The following is an 18,787-nucleotide window of genomic DNA, read 5'->3' as shown; positions in this document are numbered from 1 at the left end:
GCAATAGAAACTAAGGCAATGACAAACAGGAGGGCTAAGACAGTTCCAGGTACAAAAACATTATAGAAACTCATCGGTTCCCTCTGAAGTTCAACATTGAAGATGAAAACTCCACCATCCCTGTCATCATTTGGCTGGTGGCAGAGTAGAAAATCTTTGTCCTTGGGCATGACTATTTTTACCCAAAATTGTGTAGACTGAAACATTGGAAATAGAGACAGCTTTCTATATTATGAACAACAGAGTTTTGGCTGGAGTAGTATTTTCCTTCTAGAACTTGTTTCAGGCAGAAAAAAATGAGCTCTTCTAGAAGACCTGCGTGCAACTGAGGGTCAGACGCTCCTTTTCTGAGCCTTGCTGCGCTCATCACAGCCAACTCTGAAACTCAGTGCCATCATCTGCCCCAAGGGTTCCTCCAAGTGGCAAGAGACAGCCTCACCTATCCCAGGGGGAACTGTTGCATGCAACAAAGCCACTGAATGCTGCCCTCAATTATTTTTATGTTATTTCACCTAGTGCCTTTATCAAATGTAGGAAAACTAGTCCTTTCTCACTCACACCCAACTTCCTGAATTCCCTAGCCACTGATGATATTACACTTGACTTATTTATGGAATTGTGCATTCCTAATTATTCAGGTTTATTGGCTCTCACTGTTCACAACCATAGTCAGAATTCTTTGGTTGGACAGCTGTTGTTAGATTTATAATTTCTAACCATATTCATTCCCCATGTGGGAAACCCAGAAGAAGCTCCTGGCTCTTGGCTTTGGCCTGGATCAGCCCAGTCTAGTGCAACCATTTTGGAAGTGAACCAGCAGAAGGAAGACCTCTCACTCTCGGTCTCTCCCTCTCTCTCTATCATGCTGCCAAATAAATAAATAAATCTTAAAAACAAAATTAGAGCCCATTCTACTCCAGTATACCCTCATTTTAACTAACTACATTTGCAATAACCTAATTTCCAAATAATTTCAAGGTACCCAGATTTATAACTACAACATATCTTTTGATTCACAAGTAAGGGAGCATATATGATTCTCCTTGTAACATACACAGTAAAACAAAATCTTCAACATTAATTCTCAACATTGTGTTCCATGTTGTTTTCAATTACTCTTCAGTGATTCCTATTCTTAGTAGTTGTTTCTTCATTCACTTGGCTAAATTTATCAGCAACATACAGGGAAAGTGTTTACACGTAATTGGTGGTATATTTGAGACCCGAAAGATACAGCAAGTTCTTGTTCTTTCAATTTACAGTTAATCAGCAGCAAGCTTAGAAATAAGTCTGGGTTTTAATTGGCTAAAAAAAGACACTGTTGCTGCTATTTTTCAACAGCTAATCAGATAAGTGCTGTACTTTGTGGCCAAGAGCTATAAGTCTAGTGTTGGTGAGGATAAAGTGATAATGCCTATATGTGTTTGTATCTGCATTTCACAGAAAATTTGAACCAAGTACACGGTATGTAAAAAGTGAATGAAGACTCTAACTCCAGTCTTGTCACCTCACTGATCACGATGCGATATGTCTACTCTGCTGAGGACTGTTCCTGTGTTTCCTGTTCCAACTCTGACATTTGTTGCCAACCATCCTCCACCAGGAGTGCCCTTTTCTTTTTCCTTCAAGATTCAGTTTAATTGACCTCTGCTCCTCAACTGTTTGTGCTCTAGCCATCCTCCTCCTCCTAGACTTGCGTATCATAATAATCACAGTACTCAGAAATTTTACATGTGGATGGCCAGAAATATTGATGCTTCTTGCCACATGTTACTGCATTTGAGATTCCAGAACAGTGTTATGGTTAAGGACACAGTCTCTGCAGTTAGGTAGACTTAGATCAATTTCATGATTGACTCACGTGACTGTAGCAAAATTATTTCTCTCTCCAAGACTCAGCTGCTATAGCTCCCTACTGTATAAAATGGAGATCATAAAGTAACTAAATTCATAGAGCTAATAAAGGGATTAAATACTGTATATATAGTTTATGCTAAAAAAAGAGCTAACTGGATATTTTGGGTATTAGGTATAGTTTCACAAATAATCACTGTATCTCTGTTCAATAATTGCACAACATAATAAATGCCTTTCTCCATCAAAGACTACTTTGTAAATGATAATTATAAATTTATTTTCACTTATTCTTTACATAAACTATGTGATGCTCTTTTTAATAGAAAACATAGGAAAGAAACACAGAAGAATTGAAAACTGAATGAATTCACTAGGGTTTTTGTTACTGCAGATTACTTCAAACGATAGTTTTTTGGAAAAGTGTTGGAAATGATGAGGAAAGTAGTTGATGTGGACTTCCTTCACCGCAGGCAACCAAAAGGGCTTTAGAGTGTTGCAGATCACTGCTTCATGTTCTCATTTTAGTTTATGCATTGGTTCAGGTGGTATTTGTAAAGGTGTGCAGGAAAGCTTGTGATATTGATATAAAAGAGCTATAAATGAAATATCAATGAAATATTTTTTGAGTGAACTTATTAGAGATGGAAAAATATCAGACATCAGGAAATATAGCATATTGGAAAGAGGACTTGATTTAGAGTCATTGCTATGTCTAAAACCTCTATATGCTACTCAAGAGCTGTCCAATCCTGGTAACCTGTGGCTCTTCTTGGACCTCATTCCCCATCTGTAACATAAACATACTGAATTTAATCATTGTGGATAAACAGGTGACCTTCAGTGCTTTGACCTGTAAAATATCTTTGTAAAGCACTATTTACTTTTTTAAAAAAGATTTTATTTATTTATTTGAGAGGAAGAACTACAGACAGAGGGAGGGAGAGACAGAGGTAAAGGTCTTCCATCCATTGGTTCACTACCCAAATAGACGCAAGAATCAGGAACCAGGAACAACTTCTAGGCCTCCCACATGCATACAGGGACCAAGGACTTGGGCCATCTTTCACTGCTTTCCCAGGCCATAGGCAGAGAGCTGGATTTGGAAGGGGAGCAGCCAGGACATGAACCAACACCCATATGGGATGCTGGTGGCACAGGCGGAGGCTTCGCCTACTATGCCCCAGCACCAGCCCCAGCACTATTTACCTTTATGAATAATCTTGCTATCGAATGAGGAACTAGCCTTAGCATTTTTCAATTTATACACATTAGAGAGAGAGAGAGAGAAGGAGAGAGAGAGAGAGAGAGAGAAACTCTTAACTGCTGGTTCACTCCTCAAATGTCTGCAATGGCCAGGGCTATGCTGGGGATGAAGCTAAGAACACAATCCAGATCTGCCATATGGGAGGCAGCACCCCAATAACTGGAGCCTTCCAGAGTTCATTAGCAGGAAGCTGGAGTTAGGAGCCAGGCCAGAGAACCAAACTTCAATGTGGGACATGAGCATCTTAACCATTAGGTTAAACATCCATTTCTGCATTTTCGTAGTGTTATACTCAGTCTCTATTATTATTTCATTTATTGCTAAGTGGTAAGATTTATGAGTTTTTTGAAGATTTCAAATGTAGAGTTACAGACAGAAAGAAAGAGAGCAACAGATCTTCCATCTACTGGTTAACTTCCCAAATCCCCCAAATAGCCAGGCTGAAGCCAAGAACTAGGAGCTCCATTAAAGTCTCCCAGTCAGGAAGCAGGAATCCAACAACTTCCCATTATAGCTGCCTCCAAGATTCATTAACAGGAAGCTAGACCTAATGTAAGGAGTAGCTAGAACTCAGAATAGGCACTCTAATATGGGACACTGGCATCCCAAGTGGTTTCTTAACCTGGTATGCCACAACACTCACCAAGATTTATTAATTTTATTAGCCACTTTAAGTATGGATGGATTCTGAAGCCTTTATTACTTTTTAAAGTCTATATTAGCAAATATGTACTAAAATTTCACTATTAAAATCTGACTAGATTTCTTATGTGAATATTGAAATTAGAAAATGAATCAATTCCTGGCCTTTTGGCTAGGATCAAGCTAAAATGGAAAATGTTTTACCTTTAAAGCACTATAAAACATCCATTACCAGAAAAGCAGCTAATTTATAAAACTTTGGATATATTCTTTTATGCGCTACTTTTAAAATAAGAGAAACAGCGTGATCCAAAATGAATATGTGAATTCAACCACTGGCAGCTACTGCTTTCTCCTCCTGCTCTCATTACAAGCCTCCAACTGACAGGTACACTTTCATCATAGTTCAGCTTAAGGCTTTTCTTCTCCATGAAACTTTAAAGATTAACCCAAGTAAGGAATTTCAAAGATCAGAAAGCATGTAATAAGATAACAGAAGACAGAACTCACAATTAAGACACAAAAATCTCAGATTCAATAAAAGAAAAATCAACTCTACATTTTTTACAAAAGATATACCTGATGTGAAGTGACAAAAAGATAGGAACAAAATGATGGTTTTTGATTCTAGTATTTTGTCTGACAAGATACAATAAGTGATCATCCAACTGAAACCAATTACCAGTGTTGGATAAAATTTGAAGAATATTCTTAAAAATCTCTGTGTGTGATATTAAAACAACAACACTAATAATAGTCAGGCCAGAAATGTAAGTCAAAGTACAAACCAAGAATGAAGTGCTGATGAACATTTTATCTTATCTTAACTGTCAGATCTCATAAACTTGAATTTCTGTCTTCATAGCCTGATGTAGCTTATAGGTTAACAGAAAAATCCTGGGGCCTGTTTCAGGAAAGAATAAAATCATTCTAGATATCTAAACCACTGAACAGCTAGAAACATAGCATAAAGGTAAATTTGATACAACTTCTTTGCTGCTAAGACAAAGTCATAATCATAAATCACCTCTCATATGATCTAAATGACAGTGACACATTGAATTTACAATGGCCCTGGACATGTAGAGTTCATTAAGGGATCCAGCAGAAGAAAACTCAATCCTTTAGAAGAACCCATCTCTGGACAAAAAATTTCCATAAACTACTTCCAAGAAATGTAACTTCATATTCAAAGAAGCACAGAAGGATGAAGGAAGCCAAGTATAAGCAAGAACCAGTGAGCACAGCTATGAGCAGATCAGACTAAGGAGGCCTTCAAATACAGGAATCACCAGCATGTAAAATAAATTGGTTCTGCATATTTCAAGATGTAAAACAGGAAGGAAAAATATGAACTAAAAACCACAGACAATAATAAATTACCAGATTTGGTAAAGAATCAAATCTAACTTCTAGAATTCAAAAACTGTAAAACTCATCACAAAGCAACCAGGCAAGAAGTTCTGAACCAGAAGAAATTATATAGTACATAGCAGAGACAGACAGAGAGGCAGCAAATAGTAAAGGCAACTTGATCACCCCAGAGGACATGTTAAGAAGTTCTCATGGTCACCAGTGGCACTGGAGTCCACTGGCGAACAGTGAACACTGCTCCATGGTTTGAGGAGTGTGCTAGACATAGTGTAAGAAAACTAGATGACCTGATTCCTTGTCCTTGGGTTAGAAGGTGTGGAGAGCACCTCTGCCCTAGGCCTGGAAGGTCTACTGACAGGACTGAGAAAGGACAGCTAGGAGGACAGGGAGGTTTGACAGTGACAATGATCTTCAGCAAAGGGCCAATCATCCTGAAATGAGGGAGCAAGTGCAGCGAGTGCCTCAAGTCAATCTCCTCTCCTCCCTCACCCTGATCTGCTGTGTGTGCTTCATCCCACACGAACACATCTGGAAGACCGAGACAAGGAAGGCCACTGACCCAGCCATGAACAGCTTCTTCTCTGGGAAGAGCAAAAGAGGAGGGGACAAAGGAAATCTGGAGCAGTCTGTAATTGGGGTTCTAGAAGATAAGGGTAAAGCTGATGAGGCGGAAAATGGATGAGCATTTTCCAAAATAGAAGACAGACACAAAATCCCATGGAATTCAAAGCAGGCTAAATAAGAAAATAGCATTTAGCCAAACAATGAAGAACGTCATACAAGAAAACAGAACAGAGCTTCCATGAATGAAGACAGACAGAACACATCTTCAAAGCCACGAGAGTTTTATTAACAGTCAACTTTTCAAGAGCAGTGATGGAAGTCAGAAAACAGTGGAACACTATCTTCTATGTGCCATACTCTATACTCAGTGAAAATATCATTCATGATGCTAGTTTCCTAACCCAGCATTCCTTGGTGAGGCCGTTAAACCCAACCACTCCTTCCAGTCTTTGCACGTCTGACTGTCTCTAGGATTGGGAGGCTGGGAAACGGGCAAGTGGCACACTTCCCTTTTCTCAGACCAAGTCCATCCTCGTTTGGGCGGACTAAGACCCTGCACAGAGTCCCCCAGGTTGATCAGCCAGCTCCGTCACAGCAGCAGTGCTCTCCCCCACCCCCTCCTTCTAAACTATTCTTTCCCTTCCTACCTTGATTTGCCAGCTGCAGAGTGTCCTGGCCATGAGCCTACTTCTTGTTTCCAGAATCAACTCAAGGTTTCAGGATCAAAGGAGACTGGTGATGACTTTCCTGTATGTACACTTGCATTCCTAGTTTTCATCCTGACTCTAAACTGGCATAGTCAGTTATTACTGCACATTTAGAAAAGGAGATCTTAGGGAATATTACCCTGGGGAACTGAACCCTCCTTCTAGGGTCCTGATGTTCCCATGTGTCCTGATGCTGACAACTGAATCTGCCCAAGACTTTTAGACCTACTCTAGAAAATACATGTCTAAGTAGAAATTATATGGCCTACTATTGTTGGTGCCTAGTCCAACACCTTTCAGTAAATTGGCATCGAGTTTTGGTCAAATCTGTTTCAGAATAAGAAAAACACTGAATTAGGCAGAACCACCTCAGCTTTACTCTTTTAAAAAAAAATATTTATTTATTTATTTAAAAGCAGAGTTACAGAGAGGTGGGGGGTGGTCTTCCATCCACTGGTCTACTCCATAAATGGCCACAATGGCCAGAGCTTGGCCGATCTGAAGCCAGGAGCCAGGAGCTTCCTCTGGATCTCCCACAGAGGTACAGGATGCAAGGACTTTGGGCCATTTTCTACTGCTTTCCAAGGTCATAGCAGGGAGCTAGATCAGAAGTGGAGCAGCTGGGACTTGAACCAGTGCCCATATGGGATGCCAGCACTGCAGGCAGTAGCTTTACCTGCTATGCCACAGCACTGAACCTAGATGTTACTCATGAGTGTCTCCTTTTGATATGGATTGTGTCTGGACCAGTTTTACTTAACTCTTGGCTTTTAATAGTTCATATGAAATATTATCTTCACTTCTCTGTATATTATGAATAAATTAGAAAATGAAAATGTGTGAATAACATTGTATGAAATTAAATAATAAAGACAAAGTAAGAAAATTTTCAGAACAAAACAAATTTTGTCATTAGTAGATAACTTGATTGAAATAGGTAAGAAAGTACTTCAGGCCAAGAAAAAAAAATTCCTCCATACAGAAGATCGAAGACGCAAGAAGAAATGCAAGCAAATTGATAGATATGTGGTGATACGTGAGGAAAATATTTTATAAAATTATCAAAATAATATTGAGATTAAAAACTATGACACAAATACAAAACAAAATACAAAACAAAATGGCATACAACTGAAAGACAGAATAACTAGAGATAACATAATTAAAAAATTCCCTGTGGTGTTTGTAAGATATAGTTCAGAATGATCCTGATTGACATTGGGGTTAAATTTCACTTATCAGGGGTGGGTGTTGTGGCACAACAGGTGAAGCTGACACTTTGGATTCTTGCAATCAATACTGAAGTGCTTGGGATTAAATCCCACTCCTCTTCTGATCCAGCTTCCTGTATACACACACCCTGGGTGGCAGCAGAATGCATTTGGACATGGGTTGAATCATAACTGCACTATTTTCTAACTACATTGATCTGGAAGAAGTTCCTAGCCTCATTTAAAAATAACTGTACCATGTAAATATATGAAGTCATAAAGTGAAAGAAATATATCTGAGGATGGGTAGCAATATTATTTAAACAAAATTTTAATAAGAAAATAATAATGGGAAAGCAGGAACACCTCCAATTCCCTCTTTCTCTGACTTCCTCAGCCATGAGAGGAAAACATCTAGAATCAAAATAATACCAGCATGAGGCTAGAGCTGGGTTCATCAATGTCAGTGCAATGTAGAGAAGGCAGGATAGAACCAACAGAAGAGGATCAGATACCTGTATGTGCAGAAGGTACATGTTGGATGGTCCGAAGATTCTGTCCACAGGAGAGAGAAATCAGTGAGCTATGGTTCTAGCAGTTTTATTGGTAAAGGCCTTGTGCCAGCAACAACTATTTTATATGTATTGTGGATTGAGTATTTGTGTCCACCTAAAACTCATAGATTGAAGCCTCAACTCCTGAAGTGTCTATAATAGGGGATAGGACTTTTATGGAGGGAATTAAGGTTAAGTGAAGTTATAAAGATGGGGCTCTGATCTGATAAGCTTAGTGTCCTTACAGGGAAAGACATAAAGTATTCATTCTCTCCCTCTCTTCCTCCTCCTCCTCTATCTCCTCTTCCTCCACCACTTTCTTCTCCTCCTCCTCCTCCTCCTCCTCCTCCTCCTCCTCTTCCTCCTCCTCCTCTTCCTTCTCCTCTTCCTTCCTCTCTCCAACCCCCCTCCCTCCCTTCTCATCCTCCTATCTCCAATGTGTGATGACACAGCCAGAAGGTGGTCTTCTTTACACTAAGAGAGTCCTCACCAGAACCACTTTGTGTTGGCTTCTTGATTTGGACTTCTACCTGTAGAACTGTGAATAATAAACTTCTGTTCTTTCAACAACCCAGTCAGCTAGAACTAAGATACCTATACTGTTTATTTTCACTCCATTAAGCAGGCAGTTCCTGGAGAACGTAGCCTACACATTAAAGAATCTTTTGTAAAACAAAAACAAAATATTCTTGAGCCTAAGGGCTCTGCATTTTGGGCCAATACACAGGTGGGTTTGGAAGGAGTATAAGCTAAAACTTAGTCCTGATTTGTCCAATGACCTTAAATCCTTTGAGACTATCAGTTAAACTTCACCCCTTTTTCTTGCCTTTTTCACTCCAGTATACCAACCTGCCAATGGGTCAGCAGAATCATCGCAGGCACTGATCAGAAACAGTAGAGTGAAGCATCCTACCAGTTGCTTTTTTCCATTCTCATTTGCTTGATTCTCATACAAAAGTACAGAAAGTGAATATTCTCAGAAAATAATGCAGCGTCATTTTCAGAGAATTCTTAAAAACTAATTCATGCAAGGAACAGAGATTGATAGGCTCTGCTTTTAACAAGACAGACTCTCACTGGAATTTGGGATAAGAAATTCAAAGAATTGTATGCCTATCAAAAATCAACCTGGGGATAGAATTCCATCAGTCTAATCAGGATTCTTGCCTTTGAAGTGCTCCCTTTGTCTCTTCATGCCTTCTCCTCTGGCACCCTATTTCATGCACAAGATGATAAATATATAGGCATGTTGGGTGAGCTTGTTCAGTCTAATAAAATTTCATCACAGCACAAATGAAGTGTGAAGCTAGTTAAAGGCTTTTCATTATTTTCTCACTTATATAATCAAGTTATCAAAAAAATCTTCTATCAAAATGCTGAGTGTTTTTAAAAGACAGCTCATCAATGCCCAAGAAAACAGCCTCTAAAGTTATGCTTCATTTTAAAATGTGCTCTGTAGGGATAATGACAATTTAGAAAACCCCAAAGAAGAAATATGAGTTATATGTTTTAAGTTATATAATAACAAGTGATTATAAAAAACAGCTTTCAACATATTTAACATACAGCATTTGTTGAAAAGATGACAAATTATGCAAAACTGCATAGCAGCCCACCAGTGTTGGACCTTGGTGCTGTGTTACTGCACTGTGGGCTACCTGTCAGCAACCCAACCTTTCTCCACAAAACCATTTTTACTTGTGAGAATGACTCACTCCCTTAATAACCTATAACATCATTTTCAGCCAGAGAACATAGCTAAGCAATTTAAAACTACTTGGTAAATTAAATATCCATCATCTCCACAAAATATGCCTTTATCTTTCTTTTAACAACAGCAACTCAAATGTCATTTCTGGCCAATTTCCTTACTCTCACTGCTCCTAGTATTTTCAGCCTGCCTAATTGGACTCAGGTGTGTTGTGAAAGGCAAAACGCTCACTATCTTCCCACACAGGAAGATGTCTAGGAAAACCAAAATGAGGGGGGAAATGAAAGGATGGCATTTTAGGTCCCATGGATAGGAAGCAGCTCTTAGCATGAAAATTGTAATTTTCAAATTTTGATGAAAATGATAAACACGTTTTGAAGAAGAATTTACTGTGTCAACTAAGGAACATAATGAAATGAACTACTTTGTAATGGTCACAAAAAGCCTTTGAACATTTTTCAGTTATATTTCCTTATGAAGCTTAAGAGGATTTAACTGCCTTTAATTACCTTTAATGAAAATACCCTTAGAGTTTATGATAAATGGATGGTGGAGTTTATGACTTTATTTTTAGCTCATATCCTCTCAGGCACACTGGGGATGTCATTACTGTCATTAATAATATGAAGATACTCTTTCTCTAAAAGGAGGAGAGAACTTCCACTTTGACTATGGCCTTGTCTAAATAAGATCGGGGCTGCCTTGTCTAAATAAGATCAGAGTTTGTGAACTCAAGAGGCTTCCATAACCTTGGCAGCTCATGACAAGAGCCTTGGGTGATTACTGACGTCATAAATAAGAGTGTCAATTGTTAAATCAACAACAGGAGTCACTGTGCACTTACTCCCCATGTAGGACCTCTGTCCTTAATGTGTTATACTATGCAAATTAACGGTAAAACTACTACTCAAACAGTACTCTATATTTTGTGTGTCTGGGTGGGTGCAAACTGTTGAAATCTTTACTTAGTATATACTAAGTTGATCTTCTGTATATAAAGATAATTGAAAATGAATCTTGATGAAGAATGGGATGGGAGAGGGAGTGTGAGATGGGATGGTTGCAGGTGGGAGGGAGATTATGGGGGAAAAGCCACTATAGTTAAAAAGTTGTACTTTGTAAACTTATATTTATTAAATAAAAGTTGAAATAATAATATGAAGGTACTTCAAAATTTCACAGACAATGAAATAAAAAGATAAGCTTATTTTGATGCGAAAAATCCTTTCAAATATGCATATAATTTTTGAAAATGCACATTTCTAACAGCTTTTGAAGAACACTCATATCATCAACAAGTGGTATTAAACCCGGAGCTATGACATCATGATTTTCCACAATAACTATGAACGTAGAGATTAAGTGAGACAAAGTATGTGACCAGGCCAGGCATCCCAACTTATTTATGGTCCCTTCTCTCGAACCATGTGCAGTCTGTTGGGGTGGCCCAGTCAGTCCTGGCCCACAAGGTGATACATTTAGTGACAACTGTGAGAGAAGCATCTGCCAGTGTTATTGTGGGAACAGAATTGGACAGTCATTTAACTCTGATTAGAAGAAACTACACTTAAAATAGAGTCTGAAAGACATGCTAGCCAAAGGGAAGAAAAAGTGTATTCAGAACGGATGGAGCAGGTCCCTTTGGGGTTGAGAAGAGATGAGATGCTGAGCATGGGGCAGCCATGAGCATGACGCACGGAGGGTCAGGGACACTGTATTCACGTCCCTAGGCCCCACGTGTCCACGGGCAGGTCTGACAACTCCTCTGTGCTCTCATAAAGGTGCCAAAGAAAATCAGATGGAATTAATTAAGGATATAATTATTGTTTTTTAAAAGATTTGTTTATTTATTTGAAAGGCAGAGCTACAGAGAGGCAGAGGCAGAGATAAAGAGAGAGAGAGGTCTTCTGTCCACTGGTTCATTCCCCAAATGTCAGCAATGGCCAGTGCTGGGCCAATCTGAAGCCAGGAGCCAGGAACTTATTCTAGGTCTCCCATGCAGGTGCAGGGGCCCAAGGACTTGGGCCATCTTCTATGGAGTTGGAACGGAAGTGGTGCAGCTGGGAATCAAACCGGCGCCCATATGGGACGCCGGCATTGCAGGCAGCGGCTTTACCCACTGCACCACCGCGCTAGCCCCACTAATGATGGTTGATTACTAAGAGATCTCAGATGTGGGAAAAGTATTTACTCTTTTATAGAAACAAATAATTGTTTTATTTAATAATTATCACGATTAAGTTCAAACTATGGATAACTGAACAACCAGGAAAAAGGTATACAACAAGTATAGGGCCAGTATTGTGATCAACAGGCTAAACCACTGCCTGAAATGCCAGCATCCCCTACCTGAGCAGCCGCTGAAGCCCTGGCTGCTCTGCTTCTGATCCAGTTCCCTGCCAATGTGCCTGGGAAAGCAGTGAAAGATTATCTAAGTGCTTGGCCCCTGCCACCCGTGCGAGAGCCATGGATGGAATTCCAGGGTCCTGGATTTGGCCTGGTCCAGCTCCTGCAGCTGCAGCCATTTGTGGACTGAACCAGAAAAGGGAAAAATCATATTCATTCTCTCTCTCTCTCTCTCTCTCTCTCTCGCTCTCGCTCTCTTTCTATCTCTATCTCTATCTCTATCTCTATCTCTATCTCTACCTCTTTCTGTAACTCTGCCTTTCAAATAAATAATTAAATAATTTTTTAAAAGAAAAAGAATTTAGGATCTTGCGTGTGCATCTCAGAATACTATAAGCTCACTGAGTTCACTAAAGATTTTTCTTCATCAATGTTCTAATAATAAATCCCCAAAAGGGAACACAACATAGATTTTCTCAGTCAAGAGTGAATTTGCCTGTTGCAAGTCTGTAATTTCTATCCAGAAAGACAACTAGATCATGAAAGACAGATTCTTGCAATGTACAAGTTATATACGAAGCTATGACACTTTCTTTTCCATAAACAGGTGCCCATAATTTCATTATCTCCCACACACCGTAACACATTCTGAAGAAAACGTGTAGGTTTTACTTTGTGTGAGTGTGTGTGTCTGCGTGTGTGTGTGCTTCTACATACAAACATATATGCGAATATCTTCATTGATTTTAGGAGATTTAAAAAGTACTATTATTATTTTTTGTGTTGCATGGATTATATAAAGCACACCTTTTAAGATGTCACCATAACCATTATGCCAAAGAGTGGCATGAAATCTTGACAAAGAACAAGTGTGCACATTAGGAGGAAAACAGGAACCAAATAATTATTTCCAAATATTTAGGTTTAGCTTTTAAATCTCCATTTAGACTTCCTGGGGTAATTTAAATACAGATTTTAGCACAGAGTAATATCTCAATCCGAAAAGTAATTTTTTCTTGAAATATGTACTAAGAGAACTTATTTTTTGTGTTGCAAAAATGGTGAATATGAATCAATTTAAAATACAAGCAATAAAGTTAATCACTGATGAAAATTTTAGCTGCCCAATTTTATTTGGTCTAAAATGCATCCTATTATGACGAGTTCTTCTAGTTATTACATTCAAACTCAAGCTGAAGGTTGACTTCTTGGGCTGAATGTTGTGAGAAGAGATCATTTTGACAACAGCAGACAAGACAAACTGTTAGATTAAAACAATCATGGCAGATGCAATTTCTGTCCTTTCTCATCCTTAAAACATGTTTCCTAAGTTTAGAACAAGTGTCATTCTCTAGCGAGGGAGCATAACTGGAGAGATTTTTTAAAAAGCAATTATTCTGCAGAAATTGTCTGACACTGCAGTGTCAACCAACCTTCTAAAAGTGCCCATTAGGAAATCTGGTCAGTATTTCCTTCTGCATGAAAATAAGGAAGTTCAAAGATAGACGTGTGTTGCACAACGGTTCGGCACACATGCTAAGACTGAAATACGCAACTGTGGGCTTTACATGTGGTGAACCCATAGCGGGAGACACATAAAAGCTATACAAGAAAAGCCCTGAAATGATGACGAATTCTTCTGTGGCAGCACTGAGAAAGGTCCCCTGGCCTCACAGCTTCCTGGTTTCCCATCACGCAAGCAAAGGAGAGCTGCATAAGCAATGGCAGTGACTGAAGGAAGAACAGGGCTCAACAGTGAGGACTTCTAGGGAGCATCCTTCCCTTCCTGACCCCCTTCTAGAATTATTTATTAAGCACTGTGCATCAGACACCGTGTTGGGCATGAGAAATGCATGCATGATGCTGTTCAGAAAACAAAAAAGGCTTCCTGGGTGAGAGTGGTCAGGAGCAGGAGGTGGGGAATGCTGCGACTTAGGCAGATGAGAGGAACAAGCTCCACTGGGCTTTGGATCCACTGAAACTTTTTTCCATCATGCACTCCCAACTGTTTTCATTAGGTTGATAGCACTTATTTTTTTCCCACCTGGTTAAATGTCAAAGTGAAAGTAATCTTAAATTGTCCTATAGTGTTGAAGTCAGATACACTACTTAACAATAGTGAATAGTTCTATACCAGTACATAATACCCACACGATCTTCTAAAACATATGGACTCTGAAAATTAATTATTGCATGTAATTAATAGAATAAAGAAGAATCATGCTTTCTAGAAGTCGATATTAGTTAGCTAATTTTGAAGCAGAGGTGAGAGACTTTTTTTCAGCCAAGGGCCATTTGGACATTTATGACATCATTTGTGGGCCATACACAATTACCAACCTGAAAACCAGCCAGCCATCGATCTGTTGAATTTGTTGCTGTTGTGTTGTCAGGGAAGACAAAATGATTTCACGGGCCTCATTCCACCCGTGGGCCAGATGTTCCCAACCCCTGATACAGGAAACTGAGTTTCCTTCATAAAAATTGGTTATAAAATACCTGAGTTCCATTTGGACAGTGGATATAAGGACAGAATACTGTAGAGCCCCCATTTAAAATACGCTTGGAACTGCAATGGGAGTACAAAATTCTTAATATATGCTACAGTTATCCTTGTTCTATTTCTTTCTATTTTTGTGACCAAGCACAATTTGAGCACCAATTTTCAAGTTGAGATAATATTAGCATCTACTTCAGATTTGTGCAAATGAAATGAGTTAGTAACTATGGAATACTTGATATAATGGCTAACAATCTCACTACAATTATTATGCTGTTATTACAAGACTCTGCAATATTTATTTACATTTATAGAAGCCGAGAAAAGTCAAGCCTTCAAGGTATGAAGCTAGACACTGGTCCGCACAATCCTGTATCATATTTTCTTACAGGTGTCTGTATAAGTAGTTTTAACTTAGGTCTTCTAGTAATATTTACCTTGCCCCTTCTTTCCCTCAAGGCCATATAAAGTGAGTAATAAAATTAATGTTTCCAAGACTCTGTCCACTGTGGTGGTTTCATTTTCTGTGCCCACTTGGTTGGGCTGTAGTGCCCACTTGTTTGGTCAATTACCAGTGTGGGTGTCGCTGTGAAGTTACTTTACCTTTCTGATAAACACCTGGATCAGGAGACCGTGAGTAAAGCAGAAAAACCTCGACACTGTGGGAGCCTCGTCCAAAAAGGTGCAGGCCACAAGAGAAAACCACATGAGCCCTGACAATCACCAGCCAATTCCTTAAAGTCTCTCTCTCTCAGGGCAAGTATCGCTGTGCAGCCAGTTAAGCCAAAGCTTGCAATGCCCACATCCCATATTGCAGTGTCACTTAGAGTCCTGGCTACTCCGCTTGGGGTCTGTCTTCTTCCTGTGGTGTCTGGAAAAGCAGTGGATGATGCCGCCCACACGGGAGACCCAGATGGATAGAAGGACAATAAGTTGAAGACCGAGTTTTTTTAAAATATCTAGAGACATGAATTTTATGACTTGATTATCCATCATAACATTTCCCCTACCTCAAATCTCTAAAGTAACTAAGGCAACCATGATGAGAAAAAGTCACTACAGAACAGCTTTGCCACACCGGGGTTAGGCTGCCCTTGGGTTCCCTACATGCCATGTGGAATTACTGAGGATCAAGGCTGCCTTCTGCTTCTGACACAGCCTTCTGCTAATAAGCCTTAGAGGCAGCAGATGATACCTAGGTTCCTGCCACCCAGGTAGGGGACTTAGATGGGGTGCCTGGCTCCTGGCTTCAGCCTGGCCCAGCCCTGTGTATTATGAGCTGATGAAAGATTCTCTCTCACTCTCTCACTTTTTCAGTAAATAAATAAAAAATAAGCTTAAAAATAAATGTAAAAGAGTCATAGTGAAAATACTTCAGGGGTTGCATTTTGCACATGGTTTAACTATTCTGAAGTGTTAACCATACTTAGTCATTGATGCATAGACACGGAGGCAAAACAGCCTCAAGTTTACTATTGTTCAGCACTACCTGAAGGTACAAATACACATCTTGCAACAGATTATTTTCAGTGTAGACTGATGCATATTCCAAGGGAAAACAGATAGTCATCCATTTTTAAATGCCTCCAGGTAATGTCAGTGTTGTTAGCAATCCTAATACTTAACTGGCCTAAAATAATTAACTCCCTAAGGACAAAAATAAAAAAAAAAAACAGATTCAGATTCATTGGCTGATGAAATCAGAGAAACAAATCATGACCAGAATTAATATATCCCTGCCATAAGGATTTGGGAATCCAAGATAAAGCCTGTCTGAGAAGGATGTAATTCACAGACACAGCTAATGTTTCTGTTGTCAATTTTATTAATTCTTCCATGTAGCTATCTCAGACCCGGTGGTGATGGGTGGGCATTTGACAAAGAGGTGAAGGGGCCTCTTGAGACACCTGTGTCCCATATCTGAGTGCCTGGGTTTGAATCCTGGCTCTGCTCCTGGTCCTAGCTCCCTGATTAAAAGCACCCTGGGAGGCAGCAGGTGATAGCTCAAGTGGTTGGGTCCCTGCCACCCATGTGGGAGACCCAAATTGAATTCCTGCTCCCAGGTTTTACTTTGGGCTACTCCTGGCCTGTGTGAGTATTTGGGATGCAAATCCACAGATGGGAAACCTCAATCTTTATGTCTCTGTCTCTCTTTCAAATGGTTTTAAATTTTTTTAAAGATTTATTTATTTGAAATACAGAGTTACAGAGAAAGAGATTTTCCATCCAGCCACTGGTTCACTCCCTAAATGACCACAATAGTGGGACTGGACCAGGCCAAAGCCAGGAACACAGGGATCCATGCAGATCTCTTACGTGGGCGGCAGGAATCCATGCACTTGGGCCATCCTCTGCTCTTTACCCGATGCATTAGCAGGATGCTGAATCAGAAATGGAACAGCTGGGACTGGAGACAGTGCCCAATTGGGATGGCAGTTTGTAGGCCACAGCCTAACGTGCTCTACCACAGTGCTGGCCCTTCAAATAAACTGCTTCAAAAAGATCCAATAGCAAAATGTTAATTTTATAGCCGCCTCTATAAAACTAATCAAATCTCTCAGAAAGCAACCCAAGATTACCCTGTCAATTACCCTGTAATTGACCGCAAGCCTTCAACTGCTTAACTTCATTCTTTAATTTTCCTTTACTTTTTTTCTTAAATTTAACTTGATATATATCTGCAAACCTCACTATATGTACTTTGCAGAGTATATAACATAATCAAAGTCTGCCTCTTAATCCAATAGCACCAACAATTTAATTTAGTGGGCTTCATGAATACGCACACAAATGATGTGCAATCGGGTTCATTTATGCTAATACCTTCCTACCTATAGCACTGAAGAGTTGCAGGTGTACCTCAGAGAATGCAGAGAGGAGTGGAACTTCGTCTTGTTGTCTCCTGCCTTTCTTCTCTGGCGTCTGGAACAATGCGTGCACATAGAAGCAACTCATAAACCCCTCATCAAATGACTCAATGAATGCATAATTTCACCTGCATTATTTCACACATGTAACTCCCCTGTGGCCAAAAGAGACAGGCATTCTCATATGAAGGCACTTCAAAAACATCATAGAAAATAAAATTTAAAGATAAGTGTATGTAGGTGCAAAAATTTTTGAAATCCAAAGTACAGGCTTACTTAACGCAGGGGTTGAGATGCCGCTTTGGGTGTGTGAATTCTAGCTCTGCCCCTGATCTGCTGTCCCACTAATATGTTCTCTGAGAAGCAGCAGGTGACTTCGGTTCAAGTACTCACATCCCTGCCACCCACGTGGGAAAACAGGTTCTCAGCTTCAGTCTGGCCCACCACTGGACACTGAAAAATAAATCAGTACACAGGAGTGCTCCCTCTGTCTCACTGTCTTCCTTTGCCTTTTTGTCTTTCAAATAAATATAAAAATCAACAAAAAAATGAAAAATACAGGGGCATTGGTACTGTGGTACAGCTAATTAACTCATCACTTGTGACACTGGCATCCCCCCACTGGTTTGAGTTCCAGTTCTTCCGTTTCATCTAGCTCCCTGTTAATGTGACCAGAATGGCCACAGATGATGGTCCATGGACACGGGCCCCTGCCACCTCCATGGAGACCTAGATGGAGTTCCAACTCGTGGCTTTGGCTTGCCAAGGCCTGTCCATTGTAGCCATTTAGGAGTAAACCAGCAGGTAGAAGATCTCTGTCTCTCCTTCTGTATTTGTTGCTCTGCCTTTTAAATAAACAAATCTAAAAAACTTTATTTGGAAATCCATGTCCAGTTTTCTCATAATTTGCATTTTCCATGAACTTTCTGAAGATACTGTGTATAAATGAATTTTAAAAATTTGTATCCAAGTAAACTTACTTGTTTTAGAGATCTGTGTATTTGGAAGGCAAGGCAACAGAGAGAGAGAGGGACAGAAAGAGACAGAGAGAGAGAGAGAGAGAGAGAGAGATCTTCGATCTGCTAGTTCAATCCCCAAATGGCCACAACCGTCAGGGCTGGGCCAGGTTGAAGATGGGACTCAGGAACTGTGGGTAATCCCATGAGACTCCCTGCCTAACCCATGCAGTT

General features: G+C 39.8%; 1 protein-coding gene across 9 annotated transcripts in view; it reads right to left on the bottom strand.

Moving 5' to 3' along the window:
• Positions 1 to 18,787, bottom strand: part of MARCHF1 (membrane associated ring-CH-type finger 1) — a 1,003,118-nt gene that overhangs the window by 723,348 nt on the left and 260,983 nt on the right. The gene's annotated exons all lie outside the window — the stretch shown is intronic.

The sequence above is a fragment of the Oryctolagus cuniculus genome, chromosome 8 (assembly GCF_964237555.1).
Source record: "Oryctolagus cuniculus chromosome 8, mOryCun1.1, whole genome shotgun sequence".
Lineage (NCBI taxonomy): Eukaryota > Metazoa > Chordata > Mammalia > Lagomorpha > Leporidae > Oryctolagus > Oryctolagus cuniculus.
Note: the sequence above shows the minus strand (reverse complement) of the source record. Positions and strands in the feature narration are given on the sequence as shown.